Genomic DNA, 21,779 nt, shown 5'->3' with positions numbered 1-21,779 from the left:
AAAAGTAGTTTTGCCACTATGTAAATCTTGATACAAATGAATGTGTTACCAAGAACCCAGCACTTTTCTTTGCAAGATTAGCCCAGATGGAATCTGAGAATTAGCACATTATTAGCTGAGCTTCATTTTTGGAATGCTAGGTACTTTACCTGGTTCTTATAAAATGTCTTTTCTCTTGTTCCATGAGGAGCACCTGGATGAACTGAAGGTAAAAACAGATCATGGGGCCAGATGACCCACTACCAGGCATTTTGCATAATTATTCATACCTGTGTGAAGTGGGTGTGAAACATGAGGGACCAGATCCTGGCCTGGCACTGGCTACTTTGCACTATACTAGTAGCATGAAGTAGCTGTAAAACTGGTGGATCCTGCCTCTTGAGATTTCTTCTCTATGCCAGGAAATTATCAGGAAGCATACACCACCCAGCTTCTCAGCCTCTCATGCATAGGGTATAACTGAGAGGAAGGGGGTGTAACCAGGGCTTACTCCCTGGTGATCCCAGTGATGTTGGGACCAGGGGTAGCTGGCATCAATTGTAGCAGGCCTGAGACCCAGTCTCTAACCAGCCCTAGTATTGTTTGAATGAAAAGGTAATTTAGAGCCATTCAGCCGCCTAAACTGTGTGAAGTGCAACTTGGATGCAGTTTAGAATCTGGGCCTTGGTAATGTTTAAAACTCACTTTGCACCAGTGTTCATAAGTATGCAAGGTGCAAGGCAGTGCCTATCAGAACCTAATGTTGAAAGTACTAGGGAGGTTTTACACCCCCTCAGTTTCAGATCCCAGCCCTTCCAAGGCCCATTGTCCTGCACTTGTGCCCCACGTATTACTGTCTGGCATACTACTACCTGACAAAGCACAGTGCTGTATTGTTACATTTTGCAGAGGTTCTATTTTGTTCTGAATAAGCCTGGCCAGTGCACCTGTTCCCTCTGCTAAAATAATCTGGAGGAAAAAATTAGAATATGCACATTTAAGTAAGTACGTAAACTGCTTTATTGTTTTGGTTTTGCTCTATTGTGTTGGGCCATGCGGTAACTCTATGCATTCCCTGAGTCCTGTATCAGGAAGTCTGCAACAAGAGGAAATTTATCTTTTTCCCAAGGACAATGGAACATGTGTTAGAGTTTGGGGTTTGTTTGTTTCTCCTAGGAGAGAGGTTTGTCAGGTTCTCGCTGCTGTATTACTCACTTCTCAGTCCTGAACTAAATAAATCCCATTCTATAGGACAGGCTACATCCTGTCATCTGCCAAAACTGACGTTTGTGTTTTCCCCTGCTGACTTGAAAAGTTGTGCTCTATTGGTGAGAGAATCTCTGAAGCCTAGGATGTCTGGACATTTTTTTCCCCACAGGCTGCTGGTCTGGAGTGAGGAGATTCCATATATTTTATTGACATGATGTTCCGCTACATAGGAGATTAAAATCCCCTTCTTCAGAAAAGCTGGTGATCCAACTCCTAATGTCAATGGTAATTTGATCAAGAGGGGAAAAAAACTTGTTCCAAGAGAAAAAATTATTTAGTTTGAGCCTCACTACATTAAAAAAAATCTATAATGATGATTCCCCTCTAGTAGTAGTTTGACATCAGTGTATAAGCATTTACTTCAGTAGAGTTAATCCTGATTTACACTGGTCCAAGAAAGAGAGGAATCAGGCTCTTTGTGGTACCAGCTGAATGTTAGGGCTAGGTTGTGACTGGCCCTTGTGTGGGTGCTCACAGAAAGGCAGGACACAAGCAACATTCTCACTATGCACGAGGGCCAGTCTCAGATGAACACTGTGTGCTGGAGAGAATGCAGAAGAATGAGGAATACTCTTTTCATGCCCCCACTGTGGATGGAGAAGAGGTGGGGCCACAGCCAGAACCCCCTTCCACAGTAGCTCATGACCCTGTGTGGCAGACCCACCATAGGGAAGATGCACAATTCAAAAGGACAGTACAGCCTGCACACCTGCTGTATGTGCTCCCTGAGTTACCTTGGATGATGTGGCCACATGCCACAACCAATTCAGACTTTGTGCTAACTACACAATCAGATCCTTTATCACTGATAAAGCAGCTCCTTCCTCTTATGCACAGTCTGAATTTCCCTTCCCTTTTCCTGTTTTTGCATGAGATGTTCCTTCTAGTCTCTTATGACACTCCCGTGTGTGTGCTTGTGGCTGATATCTTTATGATTCACTGCTCATTGCCTTAAGGGATATAAAAGACTATTGAGTTTAACGGTCAATCCCTTATGCATCCCATAAGCACCGAAAACACATGCAAAATCTTAATGGACAAAACAAACCTTTTCAATAACAAATTTAGCACATTCCATTCTACCTATAGTGCCACAGATTAATAAGCCAGTCTTTAGAGCATCCTACAAAGGTGTTAGCTAAAAACCTGATTCTGACCACTACTGTCAATGTGAGTTTTCCCATAGACTTCAATGGAAACAGTATTAGGACCTTAGTGATATTATTACAAGTAGGTTTCATTTTTATTAAATTATGTCTTTAGTTTATAATATATAAAATGCATTGCCCAGTTTATTACATAATGATCCAAAACATATTTACTTTGAGATATGTTATTATTTACTTAAATTATTTCTAGTCTAGTAGAGGCTCCAGTGAGAGATTGTGCTAGATCTTGTACCCAGCAAAAAGCTTTACAATCTAAGCATACAATGAGAGACAACAGGTGGACAGAACAAATACGTGGGGGGAAGGAAGGAGGAAAAAAGTAACTGAGGGACAATTATGTTTGGCATAACAACCAGCAGTCACAGCACACCCATACACTTGCCATTGTCGAGTGCTAGGAATCATTTCAAGAGTGGCCCTCATTGCTTTAGTTTATGTCACTAAATACTGCAGATGGGGTTATTATTTACTATATATTTGTAGGTTGCCTAGCATAATGGGGCTGTAACCTAATCGCTAGAAGAGGTTGTTGAATTTAGGAAGTTGTGGAAGTACCTTTCCTGGTGGATTTGGAAGGAATAAATACAGTGCTCCTTCAACCACACTGCATTCCTGTTAAACAGTGTAATTTAGGAGCTCATAATACTTGGTAATAATCCATGTTTCATTCCATCTATGAAAACACACCCCATTCCATGTTTACCTATTGTTGTAGTGTGTTGTTTGTTCATTACTATATCACTTCATGTATTTAGATTGCCATTAAAGCCTCCACGTCAATGGCTTTGTACTTGTTTGGCATTGTCTCCCTAATGCACAATATAAATACATATACCAACTTAACACTACAGTAATGAGTGCATAGGAATGAAAACCGTGTTTAACTTTGGTAATTAGGGACCTGATCCAAAGCCCATTGAAGTCAAAAGTCTAAATGAAGACTTCAACTCATGCTACCCTACAGATGAACTCCCAGGAATTTGTATGCATATTGAGACACTACAAGGATAAAACACTGATTTTCTGTCTTTGTGAGAAGCACATTTTATTATTTTTAATTATTATTCCATGCATAGGAATAATATGGAGGTCCTGTAGGTCCGGGGATGGAATAGGCCCACTGCTTCTCCTGCATGTCATAAGAGGTGACTGAAATGGGGTTGCCTGGCGAGGGATGGGCTCCAGCAGGTTAGAAATTTGTCCAAGACATACCATATAATGAGCAAGTCAACCATGTCCATACTGGATTGGTCGCAGCCCGGGTTAATAATGACTGCGCCATCCGTCTACCACCAGGAAAGATGTGACAAGTATACTACTGGTGTAACTCCAACAAAGAGGATCTGTGGAAGAGTTAATGTCACCGTAGCCACATGGAATGTAAGGACATTGAGACAAATAGGAGGTTGAAAGAACTCACATACAAAATGGAACAATACCTGGCACCTCCTAGGAATCTCTAAGGTCAGATGGAAGAACTTTGGAGAGGCACTAACGGAAGAAGACCATGTACTCTATTACAGTGGAGAGGACAAACATGTCAACGGTGTAGGATTTCTTGTGCATAAAGATATCAAGAATTCAGTATTAGGATGCCGCTCAATATCCAGCAGGCTTATTTCAATCAGTCTAAAGGCAGTACCATTTAATATGACAGTGGTACAAATCTGTGTACCCCTACAACAGACTATGACAATGAGTAAATTGAAGATTTTTACAATCAGCTCCAAGACATCATCGATAAGGTACACAAGAAAGATATCCTGATTGTAGGAAGATTGGAATGCTAAAGTGAGTACCGTTGCACAGGCAGATTGGCGAGATTATTGAGGCCCTTTATGTAATGTGATAACCAATGAGAGAGGATTGAGACTTTTGGAGTTTGCCAGCTATAACAATCTGGTTCTTGCACACACATTAGGAGCACATAAAGCATCCAGACAATCAACGTGGCATGCATCTGATGGTCTACATCACAGCCAGATCGACTACATTATGGTCAAAACCGATTAGTTCTGGGATTAACAGAGTTAAAACAAGGAGCTTCGCTGGTGCTGATATTGGAAGTGATCACGACTTTGTGATGCTAAACTTTTGGCTGCGGCTAAGGAAAATCATCAGGCCCCAAAATTCACAAGAACCAAGCTTGATTTAGAAAGACTCAGAGACCAAAACATTGCAGAGTCATTCCAAGCAATGATCGGCAAAAAAATTGCCCCTCTGCTTGCTCTAGAGGAAGACATAGAAACAATGACCAACAATTTCAATGCTGTAATGAATGAGGCAGCAATGGACATCCTTGGGAAATACCATAAGAAGAAAAAAACATGGGTCACAAATGTAATACTACAAATGTGTGACATTAGAAGAGAACTCAAGAGAGACAAGAACAGCACTGAGGGAGCTGATAAATACAGAGCGATTGGCAGAAAGATCAAGAAAGGAATGAAAGTGGCCAAGGAAAGATGGATTGAAAAACAATGCTCTAAAATTGAAGAGTGTATCAATAATAAAAATAGCAAATGAGCCTTCCAGGTTGTAAAAGATCTGACAAAGGAAAGATGGATCAAAGCTAATTCAATTCAAGACAAAGAAGGGAACAGTCTTACAGAAGAAAGGGACATCATCAATAGGTGGACAAACTACTACTCTGATCTATACAGCCACCAGACAAATGGAAATCCTAGTGTCTTAGACAGCCCAGATTCAACAGAGGAGGATGACTTTCCAATACTGCGTGAAGAAGTGGAGACAGCTGTGAAATTACTCAAGAACGGAAAGGCTACAAGTATTAACAACATCCCAGCCGAACTGATGAAATATGGAGAAATAGTAATAGATGTACTCACCAAGATCTGCAACAAGATCTGGCAGACCAGTGAGTGGCCCTCGACGTGGAGACAGTCACTAATAGTGCAGTTCTCATCAATGGCACAATAGGAGGGGGGGAGTTGTACCGCTGCTGGAGTCTGGCAAGTCTGCCTTCTTTCACCCACACTGTTCAACATCTACTTGAAGCGCATAATGACTGATGCCCTAGAAGATCACATATGCACAGTCAGCATCGGGGGGCGAACAATCTCAAATCTTCGGTTCGCTGATGACATTGATGGCCTGGCAGGTAGTGAAGATGAATTTGCCAATCTTGTGAAACGATTGGATGAAACCTTCGCAAAATATGGCATGGAAATCATGCAGAGAAAACCAAGCTGATGACAAACAAATGTGACGGGATCAGCTCACATATCACTGTCAGTGGACAAGAGCTGGAGACAGTGAAATAGTTAAATTATTTGGGGACAGTCATCACTGATGAGGATCCAAGGCAGAAATTCTGGCAAGAACTGCGCAAACAGCAGCAGTGGCAAAGCTAAAGCCAATTTGGAGGAATAAGAACATCTCCCTGGAATCCAAACTGAAACTGCTGCACGCACTGGTCATCTCCATTTTTCTGAATGTGTGCAAGACATGGACCCTTATGGCAGAACTTGAACGGAAAATACAAGTAGTAGAGATGAGATACTTCCGTAAAATTCTGGGCATCTCCTACTTTGACCATGTCACTAATGAAGAGGTCCAGAACATCATCACCCAATGCACTGAGTCATCTGAAGACCATGAAGGAGTGCAAGCTGAAGTGGTATGGCCATGTAACACGATCATCTGGCCTATCCAAGACCATCCTCCAAGGGACAGTACAGAGGAAGAGAAGAAGAGGTAGACAGAAGAAGAGATGGACTGACAACATAAAAGAGTGGACAGGAATGGACTTCGCGGAGACTCAAGCACTGACACACAATCATCAGGGGTGGAGACAATTGGTTGATTGCTCATCAATGATGGTGCCTCAATGACCAATGCAGTTATGGGAGTGATGACGATGATAGCTAAAGTTCCCATCACCACAGTATCTATCTGCTCCCATCATACCATGATACTCATGGATGGTATGGTGAGAATGTCCCTTAAGCACCAGTCCTCGTGGGCTAAAAATTTTGTTGTTTGCCAAGATGGCACCCTTGTAACATAATTTTTGTTAATTTAACAGGTTCTGCACTCTTACCATATTCTAAGGCAAGTAACCCTTTAGAAGAAATACAATTTAATGACAGTAACCACTAAAGACAAATAAGGCTTCAGCCTTGCAAGCTTCAAGCAGCAGATGGTACTATTGACTCCAATCGGAGTTCCATGTCTAAGAGACTGTCTTTCTGTTCTGCGTTTGTACAGTGCCTAGCACAATGAGGTCCTGGTCCATGACTGGGGCTCCTAGGTGCTACCACAGTACAAATAATAAATGATGAGTGGCAGGCTTTCAGGACCAGGTGGTAAGTTTGTGCTACTTGACACGTTTACCATCTTCTAAATAGGGAAATGGAAACATCTTTCAGGATGGTTTCCTTCTGTGCCATTTTATGAGGCTGGAACTGCAGTAGTCGCAGATTGTATGTTGGCTGCAGTGTAAATAATCTGGAAGGGTAACTGCATTTCAGTGTTTATCTGTCTCCTTTTTAAGTATTGGAAAAGTAACATCTATAAATTCTATCAAAGCAATACATTACAAGAATGGTAGCAGCATTATCTCCCTGAGTGGTTACTTTCTGTATCTCTGTAATAGGTGGGGGCGGGGGGGAGGGTGCAGGGGAAGGGGGAGTTATATGTCATACCATGATGATCCTGTGATAGTAGCTCTATCTGATAATAACTTCTGCTGTTTGATTTTTATGCTAACCTTGATTTCATGAAGCTCCCGATTTCATGCCTTAATTCTAGATGCTAAATTATTAAATAAGGTGGGGGGTTTTCATGTTGAATATTTGTCAAAACATTTCTTAGCATGGTCTGCAGACTGCTGTTTCTAGCCTTTGTATTGCTTTCAGTCTTTGCAAGAAGGGAGAGACTAATTCAGTTATTAAAAAAGAAAAAGTCACCTACACACTCTCGGTAGATCTCTAAGGGCACATTTCTAATGGTCCCTTTCTAATATTGCTACTGTAGGGGTGTCTTAGTAATGCTGCTAGACTTTATATTGTTTGACTTTATCTATGGATGTTGTACCTATGTAAGTACAAATTTGCAATATGTATTATTGAGCAACAATGGCAGCAATTTACAAGATAGGTATCTAGGTAAGTGGACAAATATTAAGTTTTCTGATTTTGGGGTGCCCAGCTTGACTGATTTGGGGGCCTGATTTCCAGAGGGAGGATGCTTAGCATTTATTAACATTCATGCCCATTTAAGGCATCCTAAGTTGGGCACCCAAAAATTGAGGCATCAAAATCACGAGTCGCTTAAAAAAATTAGTCCTTTAGGTTAAACTGAAAATATCTAAAACAATAATGATGCTAAATATGCTGTTACATTTTGCAGTTAAGAACAGTTTTCAGTATAGATGCAGGAGTTTCATCATAGACTATTTGGTGGTTGTTCAAAAATAATTTTACCACTGATAGGACTCAACAGAAAAAATAAATTTATAGATGGAGAGAACCAAAGGTGCATCTAGTCCATCTGCTTGCCTTATAGCAGGTGCTGCTTGCTATCTAACAGTCATGACCACTATAGTTTTGAATTTCACCTTCTTTAACTCACACCTCTTCTTGGCCTTTAGCATGTAAGTTACAACAATTCTGAGGGCTTGTCTAGGGGACACTAAGGAAAATTAAGCCAAATTAACTAAAGGTGTGAAATTTCATTAAAGCACATTTTAGTCCTATGTGGACACTCTGTTTCAGAAGTCAAGTGGCCTTAGTTCATACTAGTTTAATTCTCCTCCAAGGAGGAGGGATGTGGGAGATAGGAGACATGAGCCATGAACAGTGTCATTATAACATAATGTCAGAAAATAAAGACAATAAGTCAATGACTATAACAACTCTTTGATGTTTGACTCAGTTCACTGGGAATTTGTTTCTCACTCTAGGCAAAATAATTTGGGTAAATACATTATAAAATGGACTAAACTGTAATACTCCAGCCCTGGAGACAAAATTAGAATCAACCAAATAAAGTCAACATATTTCAGTTTGCATAGGGGAAGATAGTAGAGATGTTCCCAATTTTTATTTGCCTTGAGAATGGAACCTCTAGCTAATATAATATCCATAGACTACTTACACCAAGAAATCTAAGTCATACCACTATAGTAAATGGGGAGATATATTTATTGTCTATTACTGACCCTAATGCTGCTCCCAGATGCTACCAACCATACAGCATTATGTTAAATGATCTAAATTATATTTTAATATTAATTGATCAACAGCTGGAGTGATGCCCTGACAACATATACAACTAACTTGCCATTCATTTGGTGAGCATAGGTGATGAAATGTTTAGGCATTTAAAAACATCATTTAGCACCTGCTTTATTTAGAGGGAAATATGCTTGCAGGTCTGAAGCAGATTGAGCAGAAAACATGAGGTGGGGTGTAAAAGGCAGGTGCAATTGGAAGCCTTTAAGCTACCACACAAAGAGGAAGAATTAGCAGTTATTTATTTCCAACCCTATTATTTAGGGCACAGAAGCCATTTGTAAGTATGTAGCAAAACGAATGGAAACAACTGAAATACTGTTGAAACAATGAGAACAACAAAAGCATTGGCTATTCTGAGCTTAGTTTACTTCCCATGTATATCAATATAAACTATTTTCAGAAGTGGACCAACATACACTATCTATACATTGCTCCAATGCAGTCATGTTTTGAAAGTGTTTTGGTTTAAACCGGGAAGCGGGAAGGAGACTTAGCCACCAAATTCACAGAGAGTGCAACCCTGGAATTTCAGACTGCATAACTGTATCACAATCTTCTCCTGGCAGGACGTCTCCTACAACCTACTGCCCGTGGAAGTCCCACATACAGGGGAATAATGCAACATAGAAGGAGTTTTGAACAAATGTTAGTGCAGCCGCAGGCTACACCAATAGTTTGGTGAATTCAGTGCCAGATGCTGCGGGGTGGGAAAGGTAATAATTCATGTCTACCTTGGACCACCATATTCCCAAGGATGTGGTTACTATGAGATCCAATGAGGATGGGATGATTATCACCGAGGTGCTCACCCTCCCCTTTCATGTGTACAAAGGAGATCTGTGGGTGGATGTGGAGCCAATATGTCATAACGTTATGAATACTGAGCTCTAACCATTTTATGAACACTTCATGTGACCTGGTAAGTGAGAGGAAGTCATGGTATATTGGGATTATTGGAATTTCCTGCATGACCATATTGATCTAACTAATTGGGGACTGTGGGAAGAGCAAAAACAGGAAAGTCACATAATAAATCTAGATAAGGACATCCCAACACATATTGTGGCAAGTCGTTAGCTTGCAGAGACTAATCCTGTCTCTGGCCTCTAAGAAGTAGCAGTCTAATTTTGCCAAAGCTGTGAGGTTAGAGATCAAAAGAACACTGAAGAATTAAAAGCTTTTGTCAGTGGCAGAAGGGAGTCAGTCACCTATAGAATCATAGAATCATAGAATATCAGGGTTGGAAGGGACCCCAGAAGGTCATCTAGTCCAACCCCCTGCTCGAAGCAGGACCAAATCCCAGTTAAATCATCCCAGCCAGGGCTTTGTCAAGCCTGACCTTAAAAACCTCTAAGGAAGGAGATTCTACCACCTCCCTAGGTAACGCATTCCAGTGTTTCACCACCCTCTTAGTGAAAAAGTTTTTCCTAATATCCAATCTAAACCTCCCCCACTGCAACTTGAGACCATTACTCCTCGTTCTGTCATCTGCTACCATTGAGAACAGTCTAGAGCCATCCTCTTTGGAACCCCCTTTCAGGTAGTTGAAAGCAGCTATCAAATCCCCCCTCATTCTTCTCTTCTGCAGGCTAAACAATCCCAGCTCCCTCAGCCTCTCCTCATAAGTCATGTGTTCCAGACCCCTAATCATTTTTGTTGCCCTTCGCTGGACTCTCTCCAATTTATCCACATCCTTCTTGAAGTGTGGGGCCCAAAACTGGACACAGTACTCCAGATGAGGCCTCACCAATGTCGAATAGAGGGGAACAATCACGTCCCTCGATCTGCTCGCTACGCCCCTACTTATACATCCCAAAATGCCATTGGCCTTCTTGGCAACAAGGGCACACTGCTGACTCATATCCAGCTTCTCGTCCACTGTCACCCCTAGGTCCTTTTCCGCAGAACTGCTGCCTAGCCATTCGGTCCCTAGTCTGTAGCTGTGCATTGGGTTCTTCCGTCCTAAGTGCAGGACCCTGCACTTATCCTTATTGAACCTCATCAGATTTCTTTTGGCCCAATCCTCCAATTTGTCTAGGTCCCTCTGTATCCTATCCCTCCCCTCCAGCGTATCTACCACTCCTCCCAGTTTAGTATCATCCGCAAATTTGCTGAGAGTGCAATCCACACCATCCTCCAGATCATTTATGAAGATATTGAACAAAACCGGCCCCAGGACCGACCCTTGGGGCACTCCACTTGATACCGGCTGCCAACTAGACATGGAACCATTGATAACTACCCGTTGAGCCTGACAATCTAGCCAGCTTTCTACCCACCTTATAGTGCATTCTTCCAGCCCATACTTCCTTAACTTGCTGACAAGAATACTGTGGGAGACCGTGTCAAAAGCTTTGCTAAAGTCAAGAAACAATACATCCACTGCTTTCCCTTCATCCACAGAACCAGTAATCTCATCATAAAAGGCGATTAGATTAGTCAGGTATGACCTTCCCTTGGTGAATCCATGCTGGCTGTTCCTGATCACTTTCCTCTCATGCAAGTGCTTCAGGATTGATTCTTTGAGGACCTGCTCCATGATTTTTCCAGGGACTGAGGTGAGGCTGACTGGCCTGTAGTTCCCAGGATCCTCCTTCTTCCCTTTTTTAAAGATTGGCACTACATTAGCCTTTTTCCAGTCATCCGGGACTTCCCCCGTTCGCCACGAGTTTTCAAAGATAATGGCCAATGGCTCTGCAATCACAGCCGCCAATTCCTTCAGCACTCTCGGATGCAACTCGTCCGGCCCCATGGACTTGTGCACGTCCAGCTTTTCTAAATAGTCCCTAACCACCTCTCAGTAGCTGTCTAAGGAGACAGGCTGACACTGGAAGAGAGTCTCTGTGGAGGGAGTCTAAGCAGTAGGGCAGATCCAGGGAAGAGCTTGATGTGTGTACAGTCCATTTTATTGTTTTAAAGATGTTTTATCTGAAATGTTTTTGTTCTAAGTAAATGATACTTTGCTTCAAGGAGGCTATTTGTTTACTGATTTCCACTGCCATTCCCCTGGCGAGAACAGAACCTCAAGGTCTGAGCCGAAGTCAGACCTTCCGAGGTAATCATAGTTGATCCACAGAGGACTGCTACTCAGGGGCCAATGAGTCTGACTAGGTGAATCATGCGATTCCACCCCAAGAGAAAGGTGACAGCTTGAGGCCTGAGACCTAGAGGGGTGTGTGCTCAGAGAGACCAGGAGGAGTCAGAGGGGCAGCTCACCCAGAACTGTGAACAGTTCACCCAGGAATTTGCATTATTTTTTTGTTATCTCAGCCTAAACATACTCACCAGGAAAGATACAAAGGCAGATTCACAGCTGATATAAACTACCATAGTTTCACTGAGCTATATCAGTGGTGCTACTCCAGTTCATACCATCTGAGAATATGACCCATAATCTCCAAATTACAGATGGTAATGACAAATGTAGAAAACAGACACTCGCAACCTGTTAAGCTAAAATTGGAGCATGATTTAAGGCCTAACATTGATTTGTCAGAATGGTCATATACGTGAATTACAAATATATTGCCGTTAACTAGATGCAAATTACCACATTACCCATTTTCACCCTGCATTTATATAACCGTTATAAATCTGTACCATATGCACCCTAATAATTCTAAATATTTTAAAATTACGCTGGAGACCATTAGCCATCCATCAACTATTGAAATGTCTGCTTGATCAAAGAGTATTGGGTGTCTGGCCTCACCACCAGAAATACTGTTTGCATATGTAGAGTGAACTGGGCTTGTGTTATGCCTCTTGTCTGTAACTGATTAAATGTGTATTAAGCACACTGAATTTGTGAAGATGAGCTTGATACTTGTGAAACGGAAAGAACTGTGTGAAGGGCACATGGTTGATAGTCTATTATTGGATTAAAGATAATATATATATTCTGCCTGTGAAAAAGAAACAAGCTATAAGGAATAAACTAACATGGAGAAATTTCACAAGTATGGGATAATTTCCCAGACTTTATTAAATTTAATGGAGGAAGTCAATGCTTATAACTGAAGTGCCGCAATGGATTATAAATAATTTAGCTTTCTGAAGAACAAAGAACAGGACTTGGTCATGTAATCAAATGATATAGTCCCACAAAGGAGAAGAACGGAACCTGCACCTGCAAACACTTATCCATCTGAACAGCTACTCACAGAAGTAGCTGCCATCGAAATTCAGATTGAATAGCACCTTTCACACAAATAATTCTGATGGGATGGCTCATGTGAATAAGGGTTTACAGACTTGACCATTAGTGACTTACAGATAATTACAAGCTTTTATTAATTTGTTCTTTCTATTGCCTGTTTTCTTTCTTTCCCCTTTTAATGCTGTTTGCTCATGAGACAGCACCATGGCAGAGGATAGGCATACAGACAACAATCCTACAACACCACTGCAAACTGTATTACTTTCTGTAAGAAAATCAATAAAAATGAATTTAAAAAAAGATGTCAAGTACTGGAGTATTCAGAAAACCATTGATTTATTTTTCCACCTGCCCTTCTTTTTAATGTAGATTGTGTCTTAAGGCATGGCCCTGGGGTGATGCATAAAATGCCTCACTGCGGGAAGAATGGTGACACAGGGACACCCTACAAAGCACAATTCCCTTCTTGCTTTCCCTACACCAGCAGCAAATTACAACAGCACCCTACCCATCCACCAGCTTGGTTGTAATGGCTGGTGTTTTATTGGGGTCCCATTTATCCCAGCCTACCTGCTCTGAGGGGAGGGGGATAAAGGGGGAGAGGGAAGGATAAGCAGCAGGGGAGTAAGCATTTGAACCCAAGATCCTAACCAGAGCCTATTCCTTCCCCTTGTGTATGTAGTCCAAGTCACAACCAAGCCCTTAATCTTTTGAGTCTAATTTTTTCACCTTTACTTATGTTTGTCTCGCATGAAAAGCCGCACTGAAAATAAAGGGAATACTAGTGTGGGTAAGGCAGTATTCAGGGTGAACAGAATCTGAGCCTGTGATCACCCTGGGAAATTTTCAGCCTACACTGCATTGGAAATTACAGGGTTTTTTAAAATTGGGTCAAATTCTGCAGTTTTTACTTAGGCCAGTTTTGCACTGACTCAAATCCTGAGAAGGGCTGAATATCTCCAACTCCCGCTGACTCTAATGAGAATTGCAAGCACCTGCCTTGTTTCTGGATTTGGCTTATTGATTTCAATGTGCATTTTCCTTAGTATACACACATGTGTGCCATTTCTATTTTGTTAGCTCCTAGCCTCAACTTAAGCCAAATATTTTTAGTGTCTCCACATACAATTTAGCTGTACTGATAACAATCTAACTGATTTCTGTGTTAGAACCTGGCCTGCAACTCCCTGGCACAATACTAAAATAATCTCCAAGGAATCAATCTTCTGTTAGCAAGTAGAGCAATATTACATATTAATGGGTTTCGGATCTACAAGTCCATAATTTGTAATAAATTCCCTTTTTTCTATGTAACTTAAACCTCCTTATAGAGCTACATCTGTATAAGAACCCCTGGGGAATGCAATGTGAGAAAAGAAGCTATGCAGAGACTCAAATTTATGGATATGTCTAATAGAAAAGGCCTAAATATTTCAAATCTCAGTAGATGTGAAATGTGTGGGCAGGATGTTGCCCGTGATTACTGTCTGCATTATTGACCCTCTTATCACTAGCTAGTAACCACTAGGCATAAGTCAACTCCTTCAAGAAAAAAAACAAAACAAAACACTGCCCTGAAGCTGAGGTAAAGAGTAAGCCAAGATTATATGAATATTTAGATAAATGTCCTCTTCTTCTTCCTGATGAACAGTCTATACTGTTCCTAATTCTGCCCCATTTGCTGATATTCCACTGGCCTACTCTGCTGGGTCAGCTTTTGTCTTTCTGTCTTGCTTATCTGAGGAAGAGTGGGAGGGGGCAAATGGAGTATTACACAGGTCTATCACAGGTCTAGCTGCCTGAGGCAGAAGAGTTTTGAAAGGAGCCTCTTGTTAAAAATTTTGCAGGATATCACTGCTGAGTTTGAGGGATTTAGAGACACCAGACAGCCCCGCAGACTTGCTCTGACACTGTATAAGGGATTCAAGATATTACCACAGATAGTGAGAGTGCTTGGTGGGAGAGGTGTCACTGTGACATTCCCCAGGGGCACGCAGAGTTTGAGGCACCTCACCACTACTTGCCCTTAATATGAAGGAGTCTAGTCTGGGTTGTGCCTGCTGTGGACCAGCTCCCTGAAATCAATGGCCACTGATAGCATAAGCACCACCTTTCAGGCCTTACCCTTTCTGTACAGGTAGCGACAGCCACACACCAATCCCTAAGTCCTCAGAGCATTCCCTGTAGTGTCCTTCCCCTTATCCATGGGACACTCAGAGAATTACCAGGCTTGCTGTTCCCAAAGGAACAGTACACACCAGCTTGTCAGAGTCATCACTTGGCTTTACTCCACAGTACTGAGATATATTTATAGTACAAACACTAATCAATTTATTATCCAAGACTTAGAGATTCAGGAGATAGTAAGGATATTGGAAACAAATGGTTTCATATAAAACAAAATCACAGCATGCTTTCTAGAGACTAAATTTAACTAACAGTTTAGTGTCCTGTCTAAACAAGATTATGTTACCCAAGGACCCCTTCAGGTTTTCAACCAAGATCCCGTTTTCATGAATATAAATGCACTGCCTGTTTACGTCCAAAGTGCAGGATGAAGAAGTATCATCTTTGCTTTCTCGAAATAGCTCCAAAGTTCATTATCTTTGCTCATAAACAGGATAACCATGTTTTTTCCTGCATGTCCTTTACAGTTGACTTCACATCTCTTGGTTAACATTTGACTTTGTATGGAAATGGGCAACCATTGTGTCGTCTTACAATGCTTTAATTCACCTCTCTCTCTGTCAGGATGTAAATTAACATCTTTTGTCTGACAAAACTGTTTTTCACCTTTGCTGGCGACCAACACCTTGATACAGATACTAAGATTATATTTTTAGTGTATATACATAACACCTTACATACTGTTCACAGTGATATTAATAACTAATGTGACACCAGCTTTCATCTGCAACCTTGCATTACATTATTTGGTGAACCAGAATGTGCATACCAGAATCAGGATCTTCCTGTAACACCCTTGCCAGCTAGCATTAAGAGTTTCTTGGGTCACAGGCACACAAATAGATTGTGGATCAGGGCAGTGTGAGGGCTAAGGAAAAGACAAGGGTCATGCAAATGCAGAACTGGAATTATTGGGGGATCAGCCAAAGAGAAAATTGTATTCAAAGAGTGGGGGAATAGGAACACAGAGGAAGACAAGGAGTTGGGAGGGGAGGGGAGATGACTAGGTTTGGGGAAAAAAAGAGAAAAATGTCAAATAAAGAAGGCAGTGGGTAGGGAAGGAGAAAGAAGAACTCGGAAGATTTAATTCAATTTTACATAAGCATTCAAAGATGGGAGATCTATCCAAACCTCCAGGCCTTCTGATGAGCACTCATTACAGTTGACACCTGCCTGAGAGGTACAATAGAAGCTAATTTAGGTTTTGTCTACACTACACAGCTTTTAGTGACACGGCCATGTAGCTAAACGTCTGGCAGCTTAAATGCTGTTTGTCAGCACTTTTGCTGACAAAATACTTGCACCCCCTACGAGCAAGGTTTGCGTTGTCGACAGAAGAGCGATCCTGCCGACAACGCAGGCGTTCACACAGGCACTTGCCATGAATGACAAAAGTTGTGTCGTTCAATTGGCAGTGTAGACAAAGCCTTAGAGTCTTCGGCCAAAATTTACAAATGGGGATGCCAACAGTTAGGTGCCTAAATTCAGATTTAGGCACTTACATAAGAGTGGCCTGATTTTCAAATACACTGAGCAGCCACAAATCTCCCCAAGGGGCGAGGGGAAGCTGTGAGTGCTCAGCTCCTTTGAAAATCAGGGCACTTATTTGTGGCACGGCATTTGCAAAGGGAGAAATGTGAGTTCGGCATCTTTGGGACCTTTGTCTTCCCCTCTCCCCCCCCCCCCCCCCATCCTAGATATGGATTTGGGAGCCCAACTTTAGGCACCCAGGTTTTAAAAAGGTTTCAGAGTAGCAGCCATGTTAATCTGTATCCGCAAAAAAAAAAGGAGGACTTGTGGCACCTTAGAGACTAACAAATTTATTTGAGCATAAGCTTTCGCAATAAATTTGTTAGTCTCTAAGGTGCCACAAGTACTCCTTTTCTTTTTTCAGGTTTTAAAAAGTGAGCCAAAGTTATTCCAAATCTAAATACAGTGTCTGTATTTTCCTATTTTACATACCAGAGGCAAAATATACGTTGGTATCCACAGCATGCCCTATACCCTGTATTGAAAACAAAGTTGTGCAGGTATCATTGGCTCACCAAATTGGCCCCCCAAAATATGTGAAGTGACATTTATTATTACATTAGAATATTGTATATAATAATATAACATTAGAATATTACTGTATGCATGATTATACAGCTTTCCGCAAGGACATAAACATGCCATCATTTACAGACCTTTCAGAGAATGCCAGGCAGAAGTTTACTGTTCCCAGCTTTAACCTTTAAAAAGGCAGCAAGGACACTGAGAGCTACACTGACATTTCTCAATGGAACTAACACCTCCCACATGCTGCAGAGATGATTTTTAACAAGCGAAGCACCAGCGAAGCAGCCTGCCACACACGTACATGTTTAGAACTGTGCAACTTGCAGCCTTTTTCTTTAAAGGTTTATTCACCAGCAACCTTTGGCCTGTTCTCCCATTTGATACTGGAAAGCAAACCGCCACGCCCAAGGCAAGCAGCTGATTTTTGTACATTTCACAGAGTGAAATGTTGTTCCCCGAAAAATGTGAACCTCTTCATGGGAGCTTAATTCTCTGCGTGGTCCAAACAAGCATCAGCTGCTTTTACAGTCATGAGTCGTGTGGATAAGGCTGTCTAGGATCCACCTTGCTCTCTTCCATGTGTTAAACCAGAGGGTGAACAATTCAGCTTTTCACATCAGAGACTTCTTATCCCTAATGCTGTTGGAATTACAAGGAATGAATAATATCACTGAAGCCTATAACACTCACTCACTTTTTACATTTCCCTAGCTATCTCTGGGAAATGATTGCCCTTATAAAAATCATCACAAATTTGAATTCCGTTTAGAGTCATTATATTAATACCCACCTAGACACAACTTCAGGAGAACCTCAGACTTCCTCATGGCTTCAGATGTACTCTTAGGCTGAGATTTGTTGGTAGACCTGGCTATGCCACTATGAAGCAAAGCCTTTGGCTGAACAGTGATATTTCCCTAAAATAGCAATGTCTCTATAATTACATAAAATGAAGGTCCAGCTGCACATTCAGGCTACTTCGCACCACTCCTATGATGGAAAGCAGCAATAAATCCAACTTAAATGGCTGGTTAAACCAGCTTTATGACTGCTCTCCATTAGAGGAATGGTGCAAAGCAACCAGAATGTATTGGTATGAACCAACCATTTTACAAATGTATCTTAAATTCCCCACCTCAATGATTTATTACCTAGCATCATCCTTGAAACAGCTGCATTGCCAATGAATGTAACAAAATGTAATGAACATTTTTCAAGAAAGAGAAAGTGCGTATTTTCCAAGACATTTTCCAAAGTAGTTCTAGGAAAAGACTAAAACAAATACACAAAACAAGGAAAAAGCTACCTTGCTTGCTTCCCTCCCTTTAGCTTCAGCTAAAGTCCCCTTCCCTCTTGAGTGCTTCCCTCCCTCCCACAAAAAAAAAGCTTTTTTCCATTATGGTTGTGGTTTTAAAGAAACCATGTGAACAACTTGCCCTCTTAGTCTCTTCTTGCCATCAGGAAGCAAGGAGATACCAATACTATCTGTTGTTCTATAGGCAGATGAGCAAAAGATCAGGAAAAAGAAAAGGAGTACTTGTGGCACCTTAAAAAGAAAAGGAGTACTTGTGGCACCTTAGAGACTAACCAATTTATTTGAGCATGAGCTTTCGTGAGCTACAGCTCACTTCATCGGATGCATACCGTGGAAACTGCAGCAGATATTATATACACACAGAGATCATGAAACAATACCTCCTCCCACCCCACTGTCCTGCTGGTAATAGCTTATCTAAAGTGATCATCAAGTTGGGCCATTTCCAGCACAAATCCAGGTTTTCTCACTCTCCACCCTCCTACACACAAACTCACTCTCCTGCTGGTAATAGCCCATCCAAAGTGACAACTCTCTTCACAATAAGAAAAGGAGTACTTGTGGCACCTTAGAGACTAACCAATTTATTTGAGCATGAGCTTTCGTGAGCTACAGCTCACTTCATCAGATGTATACCGTGGAAACTGCAGCAGACTTTATATACACACAGAGAATATGAAACAATACCTCCTCCCACCCCGCTGTCCTGCTGGTAAATGGGACAGTGGGGTGGGAGGAGGTATTGTTTCATATTCTCTGTGTGTATATAAAGTCTGCTGCAGTTTCCACGGTATACATCTGATGAAGTGAGCTGTAGCTCACGAAAGCTCATGCTCAAATAAATTGGTTAGTCTCTAAGGTGCCACAAGTACTCCTTTTCTTTTTGCGAATACAGACTAACACGGCTGTTCCTCTGAAACCTCTCTTCACAATGTGCATGATAATCAAGGTGGGCCATTTCCTGCACAAATCCAAGTTCTCTCACCCCCCTCCAAAAACCACACACACAAACTCACTCTCCTGCTGGTAAAAGCTCATCCAAAGTGACCACTCTCCCTACAATGTGCATGATAATCAAGGTGGGCCATTTCCAGCACAAATCCAGGTTTTCTCACCCCCCCACCCCCATACACACACAAACTCACTCTCCTGCTGGTAATAGCTCATCCAAAGTGACCACTCTCCCTACAATGTGCATGGTAATCAAGGTGGGCCATGTCCAGCACAAATCCAGGCTCTCTCCCCCCCCCTGGACACACACACACACACACACACACAAACTCACTCTCCTGTGGCAATAGCTCATCCAAACTGACCACTCTCCAAGTTTAAATCTAAGTTTAACCAGAACGTCTGGGGGCGGGGTAGGAAAAAACAAGGGGAAATAGGCTACCTTGCATAATGACTTAGCCACTCCCAGTCTCTATTTAAGCCTAAATTAATAGTATCCAATTTGCAAATGAATTCCAATTCAGCAGTTTCTCGCTGGAGTCTGGATTTGAATTTTTTTTGTTGTAAGATAGCGACCTTCATGTCTGTGATTGCGTGACCAGAGAGATTGAAGTGTTCTCCGACTGGTTTATGAATGTTATAATTCTTGACATCTGATTTGTGTCCATTTATTCTAATTCATTTGCAAATTGGACACTATTAATTTAGGCTTAAATAGAGACTGGGAGTGGCTAAGTCATTATGCAAGGTAGCCTATTTCCCCTTGTTTTTTCCTACCCTCCCCCCACCAGACGTTCTGGTTAAACTTGGATTTAAACTTGGAGAGTGGTCAGTTTGGATGAGCTATTGCCAGCAGGAGAGTGAGTTTGTGTGTGTGTCCGTGTCCCCGGGGGGAGGGGGGGGTGAGAGAGCCTGGATTTGTGCTGGACATGGCCCACCTTGAGCTATTTTCCAGCAGGAGAGTGAGTTTGTGTGTGTGGTTTTTGGAGGGGGGTGAGGGGGTGAGAGAACCTGGATTTGTGCAGGAAATGGCCCACCTTGATTATCATGCACATTGTGAAGAGAGTTGTCACTTTGGATGGGCTATTACCAGCAGGAGAGTGAGTTTGTGTGTAGGGGGGTGGAGAGAGAAAACCTGGATTTGTGCTGGAAATGGACCAACTTGATGATCACTTTAGATAAGCTATTACCAGCAGGGCAGTGGGGTGGGAGGGGGTATTGTTTCATGATCTCTGTGTGTATATAATATCTGCTGCAGTTTCCACGGTATGCATCCGATGAAGTGAGCTGTAGCTCATGAAAGCTCATGCTCAAATAAATTGGTTAGTCTCTAAGGTGCCACAAGTACTCCTTTTCTTTTTGCGAATACAGACTAACACGGCTGTTACTCTGAAATGTGGCACCTTAGAGACTAACCAATTTATTTGAGCATAAACTTTCGTGAGCTACAGCTCACTTCATCGGATGCATAGTGTGGAAACTGCAGTATGCATCCGATGAAGTGAGCTGTAGCTCACGAAAGCTTATGCTCAGATAAATTTGTTAGTCTCTAAGGTGCCACAAGTACTCCTTTTCTTTTTGTGAATACAGACTAACACGGCTGTTACTCTGAAACCTGTCAAAAGATCATTATCACTTCGGGTCGAGGCACCCTTGAATGGTCCACAGTCCAGAGTAAAACAAACTGGAGCTTGACAAGCACACAGGAACTTGGCAGCCTGCAACACATACAACATGGAGCAACAAATTGTCTGCACCAAGAGCCATCTGGAAGACAGGCATAACTTTGCCGATTTTGGAGAGGTAGATTGCAGTGCACCATGATGAGAAATGCAAAGAAAGCAGAAGAAAAAAGTAAAAACAGAACAAACATAAGATGGCATCAGCAATGTTTCAGGCCTTGCTGGTTTCTCCTGTGCCCCTGAATGCAGAGGAGATCAAGGACACTGTGGAGCTTATGCCTTCTTCAGGGAATGAATCCCTAAGGTAAGACCTTTGCCACATTTCCATTTGGGAAAGGTGCTCTACAGCTGGGTCACTCTTCTTAATCTCTTCATTGACTGACCATGTTAGGCTTCAGAAAATGGGTTTGATATCATTAGGATACTGGGCTAGATGGACCTTTGGTTTCACCCAGTATGGCTGTTCTTATGTTCTTAGTTTACCTTTCTGTGTTAATCCTCTCAGTACCTCTACCTGGGATCTTCCCTTTCTCAGTAGCACATTGCTCTGTTCCAACCAGCCATAAAGTTAAATGCTACATTTTTAGTCATAACCTTTTTGGCCACCTGGGGTGCTCAGTCAGTGAAGAGTATAGTGCATGCTTATTCATAACCACATAAGTGAAAATAATCAAGGTGATAAAGGGCAGAGCAATATGATGCATTTACCGCTTGTTAATTATATGGTCATACAAAACTCTTGTCAGAACC

General features: G+C 41.9%; 1 long non-coding RNA gene across 1 annotated transcript in view; it reads right to left on the bottom strand.

The window, feature by feature from the left end:
- Nucleotides 1–5,447, bottom strand: part of LOC142072952 (uncharacterized) — a 44,980-nt gene extending 39,533 nt beyond the window's left edge. The window contains exon 1 of the long non-coding RNA XR_012669580.1: nt 5,267–5,447. This is a non-coding gene — a long non-coding RNA (uncharacterized LOC142072952). The remainder of the gene's footprint in view (nt 1–5,266) is intronic.
- Between the last annotated feature and the right edge of the window lie 16,332 nt (nt 5,448–21,779).

This window comes from Caretta caretta, chromosome 1 (assembly GCF_965140235.1).
Source record: "Caretta caretta isolate rCarCar2 chromosome 1, rCarCar1.hap1, whole genome shotgun sequence".
Classification (NCBI taxonomy): domain Eukaryota; kingdom Metazoa; phylum Chordata; order Testudines; family Cheloniidae; genus Caretta; species Caretta caretta.
Note: the sequence above shows the minus strand (reverse complement) of the source record. Positions and strands in the feature narration are given on the sequence as shown.